Here is an 8,310-nt window from a genome sequence, read left to right on the forward strand (position 1 = left end):
CAACACTTAATGCAGCTCTCAACAGAGAAACATCACTTTTGAACAAACCTATAAAATATAGATGTATATTTATAATAAGTTTCTGAGATTATTAAAAAAATTGCAATGTTGGTCACTTTTAATCTCAAATTTAGAAGTGTTTCGAAAGGGGTAACACGGTCAAAATATATACAAAATTTAGGTAATCTATATTTAAGAATCATTTTATTTTTACCATTTCAACTAGTTGAGAGAAGATCAAATTTTAATTGGCTTGTTTGGTTTCTGCCACACATTCTGTCTATCCTCCATATATATAAGATCTTCGCACGCTAAGTCAATATACCAACTATGACTTTCATCTATATCTGCAATGAGAACGTTATCAAGGATAGATAATCCTCTTAAGCACATAAAAAGCACAATATTTATAAAAAATAAAGACAGTTTTTTTTTCTTTGTTTGGCAGCTACTGATATCGATGCTAAAGGATGTGTTTCAAAAATATTGATGATTAGGTTATTCGTTTGCTTTAGTGCATTACTTCGAAAGGTCACTACTTTGAAGACGACACAATCAATATTGATGAACAATACTGGTTTTTTATATCATTGATTAGTACCCAGTACTCTCTTGACATAGTGGTAGACTATTAAAACTCTGAACTCCTCATATGTGCGGCAAATACTGAGGTCATTTTCAAAAAAATGTGTTTAGAAAATGTTTTAATGATTAGGTTCTGGTTGTCGTAAGTGTTTTCTTCGGGGACGTTTCTACTTTAAGGAACAAACATTAAATTTTGTTGAATAATACAAAATTTGTATTTCATTGAGTTATACCCAGTACTTTTTGACGTAATATTGTGGATCTATTAAAATAATAACTACAAACCCTTCGTTTTATATTGTACCTATAAGATTTTCTTACTTTATACAAAACAAAAATGTTTTATTAATTTATATTCTAAGGAATTTTCATTTAATTAAATGTTATGTTTCATATTTTGTAATTACCGGATATCTGCCCAAAGCAAGCATAAGCTCAAGTTTATAACAATCTTAAAATCTCCTAGTTTTTTGCATTCATTAACTTAAAAGATAAAAAAGCTGCTGTTTATTTTTCGAAAGTGATCATTTCAAGGATCGATTGATATTGCAACTACAGAAATAGCATTAGCAACGGCAACAGCAACAGCAACAGCTGCTGCTGCAGGGATGTACACTTCATGTGCCAATAAAAAGAGGCTTGGCCGCATGACTTAATACTCCACTAGGCCAATACTCCAATACTCCAATGCAACATTAAACTCATTTAATGCAACTTTTGAATTTTTATGCATTTTTGTTGCACTTTTGCCTACTTTCAATTTCAGTTTTTATTCGAGTACGTTTAATAGTTACTTGTACTGGTTTATTACATTAATACCAAATACTGGTAAGCAATGCATAGTTATATGTCGTACATATGTAAATAGAGAATGTGAAATAATAGAGAATGGAAAATGTTTAAAGCCAGTTTTTTTCAATTTTTTTTTTTTTCGATTTTTTTGAACTATTTTTTATAGTAGTAAAAGTTACTAAACCACAAAACCGAGTCGGCTTTTTAGTTATAAACAAAAAAATATGTAGTGCTTCTTTTATTATGGTTTGGAAAAAAATTGAGCATGTAAAATGGGGCCTCTGGGGCGCTGTACGTCTCGAAACGGAAGCTACTCTTTACCATTTTTAGAAAAAAAATTTTGTTTTTTTTTTGTTTTGATTAATTTAAGACCAATTTTAATGTTTTCCACATGATTTACAACCTAAACTGAAACTTACTCGCACAAAATGACTTAAAGCGTTTTTATTATTTTTTAATTATAAGTTCGAAAATTTTACAATAATAGCACAGCAGTTCATGTGGTTTATTTTACGAACAACATAGTTCAGATACAAATTTTGTAGATACATTATATTATTATTAATGCTGGCTGAATGTATGCAATATGGAAGAGATACACTTTTCATGTTGTTACAATTAATCTTTTAATGCTTGTTAAATGCATAAAAACACAAATTACACAAACAAAAAATGTAATTTAGTATCAAATAGTAGTTGGGCTTAGTTGGCAACATATTTCCTAGCCTCATTTCAAAGTGGAACCCTATGAAGATAGAGACTTAAACTCGACTTAAGTGAAAGCTTAAAAGACAAACAAAAACTGCCAATAATGCAATTAGAAAGTTATGTTATTGTTTTCGATTTTTTTTGTTAACTAAAATTAATGTTAATTATAGAAAAGCTAAGCGGAAAAATTATATAATTGACTTTAATCGATTTTTAATTGTTTTTCTAGCTGCTTTGGCAGCAGAGAGCATTTAATCCATTAAATGAATTTTTTATCTATACACAACAGATACAAGTTTCCATTTGCAGCTCAAGGACGTTCCAGCTACATTTGTAGCGAATTTATAACAGTTTTTCTAGTGTTAATACTACTTTTGGCACTGCAAAAATTTGTGATTGTATCTCATGTCCAATAAAAAAAAACAAAATTGCAAAATTAAACGTTTACTAATGTAAGTCGCCAATAAGGCGCTGCATTTATACCAAAAAATACAAAATAAAAAATAATTTTTCGAATAAAATAAATTCTAAATATTTCAAATGCAGTTCATAGAATAAGAAATAAAAACAGAAGAAAAAAAAACGAAATTAATGCAAATTAAAAAAAAATTAATTTATTTTGTACATGAAACTCTAAGGCTTGCAGCTGCATCTGAATTGGTTGCAATGCATAAATTTATTTTATATTTTTTAGCTCAGATACTCGGCTGCTGCGCATGCGCAACGCTCGCAGACAAATTGGCCGTGTCAGTTATGATCAATCAAAATTTCTAAGCATTTTCACGCGATCAGCTCACAAACTTTACACTTAGTTCCTTTATTTCATATTTTTATCTTTATTTCATTCATTTTCATTGGAATCGAAATCGAAAAGGCATGAAAACCCCCATAAAATTTTAAGTACTTGGCAAGCCCCGAAAAATTTTGCAACCGATAAAACAATACAAAAAAAAAAGCATAAAATTTTATTTGAAATATGCAAAAATTTAATAAAGTAAAACTATTTATCTCTTGAGTTTATGTGATGTAAACTGAAAGTCTCATATTTTAACTACTTATATTATTATATCACTTTGACCCCAGGTATCCATCCGATCGCTGCAGAGTTAATCTTCACAGCAAATAATCTCCAGAAATTTTCATATTTATTTTTACACTAACCAAAAACAAAAACAAAAACGAAATTTAAATTAAAATAAAAAAAAAAATAAAAATAAATTTAAACAAATTTTGTTACAAATTTCAGTGACAAATGAACTTTTATTTTTAATTTCTTTAATTTTTTTTATTTTTTATTTTTTATTACAAAATTATGCTTTCTTAAAACAAAAGGTCTGTGAATCAAAGGTTTACTTTCACTAGTTCCACTCGTATTTATAAAATAGCTTCTGCAGATTTCAATTTATTTTCATTTTTTATTACACAAAAGTGTAACAATGCCAAAATAATTACACAAAATTATTGTGCTTTAATTGTTTTGTATTTTGTGCAATAATTTTAATTTTGTTATTTAATGTTTTTAATGAAATAGTTAATTATAATAAATATTAACAAATACATTTAAAAATAAAATAATAAAATATAATTAAGTAAAATCTGATAAAATTTAATAAAATTATTTTTAAAAAAATTAAATATTATACATGAAGTATGGTAATAAAAGTTCATATTGAGGTCGCTACCTTAGCGAGGGCTATTACGGCCCTCGTAGGCTTGCTTAATTTTCAAAAATACGTTTTTATTTAATTTTACTTTTAAACAGCTTAAATGAAGAAAATAATACAAACCAAATTAATTTAAATGAATTTAGATAGTTTAAAATAATTATTAGATAGTTAAAATGATTAAGAAATCCCTTGAGGTGTTTATACATATAATCTATTGCTACTAAAAAATATGATATGAAAAAGTGTAAAAATATGAATCTCATATGCAATAAAAACTTTCGATAAGGCAAATTTACACAATCACAAGTAGTTACATTCACAAATTATAAATTATTAAAAATTGCGAACCGAAAAGTCATCGATTTTGTAAAAATTTGTAAATAAACCAAGTAAATGAATATATAAAAATGATATATAGAAAAACTTTGCTAACCCGGGTCCATTCAGACTACTTAAATATACATGCTTTTGGATAACGAAAAGGCGATGTTAGACTGATATATGGCGAATGACAACAACCATCTCAAAATTGTCAAATTTATACTTTTATTACTATTTAGATACTTTTTGGTTTTAAGGTAATAATTTTTCCTTACACATCCATACAAAAATACACATATTTATTTCTAATAGGTGCAAATTCTAATACCTTACCTAACAACGCTGTTTTAATCAAAGTGACGAGACACAGACAATCTTGTTATCGTATCCAAATTTTGGTCGAAATTTCTTTCTCTTTCTCTCAATCTCAATTTATTTATTAACATTGAAACAACAACAAAATCATGATATATTTAAATTTAAATAAATATAAATATCAGTTTTACAGAAGCAAATATGAATCATGATCTAAATAGATCATAGTTCAATGAATAGCCTTGTAAGAAACTTAGTCAGTACCTGAACTTTACTTAACACAGTAGTTTCCTAGTAGTCACTAGTATTCCCAACAGTTCCTGTAAATAGAAAAATAGAATTTTTAAAGTATTGCGAAACAAAAGTTCAAACACTTCGTTTTGTCAGCATTAATGTTGTTGGTGTGGTTCTAGATGCCTAGCATGGCACGGTGGCAGGCCCAGAAGACTCACCAGTTATGCGGTGGGGTTCTTCGCAATTTATTACCACAGCTGACATCAAACGAAAAAAGAAAGAAAATTCAAATCGACTCAGAATATTTATACTTTTATTTAGAAATTGCATTCTGCAAATACTATGGATTACTAGATGATATTTTGTCCCAAAAACTCTTCTCTTATCAATACTGACTGACATTCTGCGTGGACAGTTTGTCATCAGCTTTCAGTCACGCTTCGTGTGAAGACCGCTGAAGACCAATTGTGAATGTATTTTTCCCACGTAATGTTTATTTTGTAATATAAGGACTAAAATCTGTTCCAATTTCTTTAATTACACATTAATTTCAATAGTTTCAATAGAAGTAATATTCATATCAGTCTTTAACATTCTACTCAACATATATATAAACTAACATTTAAGGAAAATAAAAATTGCTTGAAACGTTATAAAGTTTCAGAGAGCATAAGCTTATTATATTTATTAATTATTATTATTATATTTATTCAAAGGGATTATCGTCGATATAATGGAAATACATCTAAGCGTACTATAAGCAAAATTATGAAGAAACAAGAAGAAGTTGGATCTGTAGCAGATATGCTAATGTCTAGACATTATCGAAATCCACACCCGATTGAAAATATTGCTTAAATTAGTAAAAGTCTCAAAAAAAATTTAATTTATGCAATATACGACATTTAGGCTTATCTTATAGCACTTTATAGCCCAATATTCATATGGATTTATATCTATATTTTCATAAAATTTAACTAACTTAAGAAACAATGCTTTGTTTTATACACTCACTTTCTGTCACATAAATACAATTTTTTTTTTATTATTATAGCTCTTTATTAATTATATTATATATAGAAAAAAAGCTTAATATATGACAATACGACAAACTTTACCAAATACTAAGCAATCCTCCTCAATAACCTTGAAGCAAAAATCGTCAACGATTTGTTAGTCAGTTTTGCTATCTTTTTAATTTATTTAGTCATAAAAAAAAAGTGAAACAATAAATCAGCTTGACTGATGACGATTGCATTTTTAAACAAAACAAGAGTATACTACAGCCTCTATAATCATCGAAAGAAGTATCTTACAGATACGAAAAAGTTTAAACTGCACAAAAATGTCCTTTTTTCTAAACTTTGTTTGCCATAAACAGACTTGGGAACCCATTACCGCAGAACTAATTTCAGGTCATAAATTAGTGGGGCGAACTGCACAAATCATGTTTTATTAATGAAATGACATATGTGGATGTATGTATTTCGGTGAGGTGTTCTAAGAAAACATCACAGCGAATCTTTTTATTGGCTTCAAGTATTTTAACTTTTTTAGGTTTTTAAGGTTTAAGTTCAACGTTTGGGAATATCAATACTGTTTTTGTGGGAAGTTAATTTGGAATTTTTTGTGAGAATTTTGAAATATTTTAGTGAAGTACTTTGAAAAGCAGAGGATAAAATTATAAGGAAACAATAAAATATTATATAAAAAGAATAAAAAAAATTTAATCACATTATTGTATTTAAAAATCTAAATTTGAAAATATATTTCTAATTAAAAGATACTAATGTACATGTAATATAAACTCTTATATATACAGTCAAACTTCCATAACTCGAAGTCCAATTTTGGAAAGGTTCGACTTATGGAGACTGCGAGTTAGAGAATTTTTTTATTTTTTTTTTATTTTTGAAAGAAACTAGAATTACATTTTAAGATATTTATTTATTTGTAATCAAATAAAGCACAGAAGTTATAGTTAATACCCAGTCTTATGCTACTGTATTATAAAGTGAAGCGGAAAGTGGAAAAAGTGTGTGTGCTCATGATACCTATGGCTACTTAAACTTAGGCTCTCATATATACTGTCAAACTTCCATAACTCGAAGTCCAATTTTACAAAGAAAATCAAATAAAGCACAGAAGTTATAGTTAAGTAAAATATTTAGAAATTAAGGTTTGAGACTTTTTTATCTTATTCTCAGTAAAAAGAGATTCTACTTTATTTCATACTCTTATAGTGATCATTGTAGTATCATTCGTTTGCAAATATTAATTCAGAATTTTAAATGAGTTTTCTACTTCATTCTTGGAGGGCTGATGAACAATTACATCCACCAAATCCTCATCATAACTTTCCGTTGCACTTAGAATTTGATCCAGTAATTTAGAGCTATAGTGCTCATAATATCGTCATCTGTAGGAAAGTTTAATGTACAAATTTCATTATCAAGCTCAATATAATCGTTAAGAGTAACATTGGAAGTTATTTTATTTACTTTAAACCACGCTACCAGCGACTGGCATTTGATTTGGAAAAAGGGACTTCCCCTAACAGCAAAATGCATCTATACTTAAAAAAAAAATTAGACTTATAGAATGCACTTTCCCATATTCCTATTGGTAAGGAACAAAATTTTTGTTCGAGTTATAGAGAAATTCGAGTTATGGAAGCAGAATTGTATGTAATTTGCTCTCTAAAACCTTGCTGCTTTGTTTTAGGTTCGATTAATAGAAGTTCGAGTTATGGAAGTTTGACTGTATTTGCAATAACCTTGCTGGGATAATTATCTTTACCTTATTATTACAAATAAAATCTTGTAAAAGGCTCCATTGAAGTTGAGGTTACGGCATTTTCTAGAAACCTCATGAGCCATGCAGTTTATAGATTAAGCAAAAAATAGCGTTTTTGAAATTACAGCTTATACATCCATTAAGATGGACTTATATGCATATTAAGCACTTCATTAAAATTTAAAATTCACATGTTCTATAATTTTGGTTGAAAAGTTTCTTATTCTTTTTTGAGATTAGTAGATTATTTTGTATTATTCATTAAACTACAGCGTTTTTAATCGCTTTAAACTTTGTGTTATAGAATTTTTTCATATTAACTACAGAGTTAAGCTCCATTGCAAAATGCAGACGCCAGTTAAGTAAACCGAAATAAATCTATTTAACACCTTCCTGGGTGCAGCACTCACAACCACTTGGAAAAAATTGCTAAATTAAAAATAATGCTTTAAATTAAATGAAGTAAGTTTCCCATAACAATGGCACTAAGTTATACCAGAAAAAAAAAACTTCAATACCTAACTGGATTGGCCATAAACGTAGTGGGTGTCGACGAGATACAAAACACTAATGAATATTTTAAACAACTTGAGCAGAAAATAATCGCAGAAATAATCCAAGCCAGTAAGACTTATAATTTGTGATTATATTTATTGTTTGAATTAAAAATAATACCAGAAATAAATAAGTATATATTGTATACATAATAGCAAATTTAAGCCGCTTTAAGTGAGACTGCAAATGAAGTCGATAAAGAATCTAATGTGTGCAATCAGCTTCTTGTGGATATTTTAGAAAAAATCTTAAATTATATTTTATGGAACCTTAAATGCATAAAATTACGCTAATCAAAATAAATGTAAAGTATTTAGTTTGTGCAGTGAGTATTGGA

At 27.9% G+C, this 8,310-nt stretch overlaps 1 protein-coding gene across 1 annotated transcript in view; it reads right to left on the reverse strand.

Moving 5' to 3' along the window:
- LOC119676703 (cadherin-86C-like) overlaps positions 1-8,310 on the reverse strand; it is a 373,671-nt gene that overhangs the window by 35,147 nt on the left and 330,214 nt on the right. The gene's annotated exons all lie outside the window — the stretch shown is intronic.

The sequence above is a fragment of the Teleopsis dalmanni genome, chromosome 2, assembly GCF_002237135.1.
Source record: "Teleopsis dalmanni isolate 2A chromosome 2, ASM223713v2, whole genome shotgun sequence".
Classification (NCBI taxonomy): Eukaryota; Metazoa; Arthropoda; class Insecta; order Diptera; family Diopsidae; genus Teleopsis; species Teleopsis dalmanni.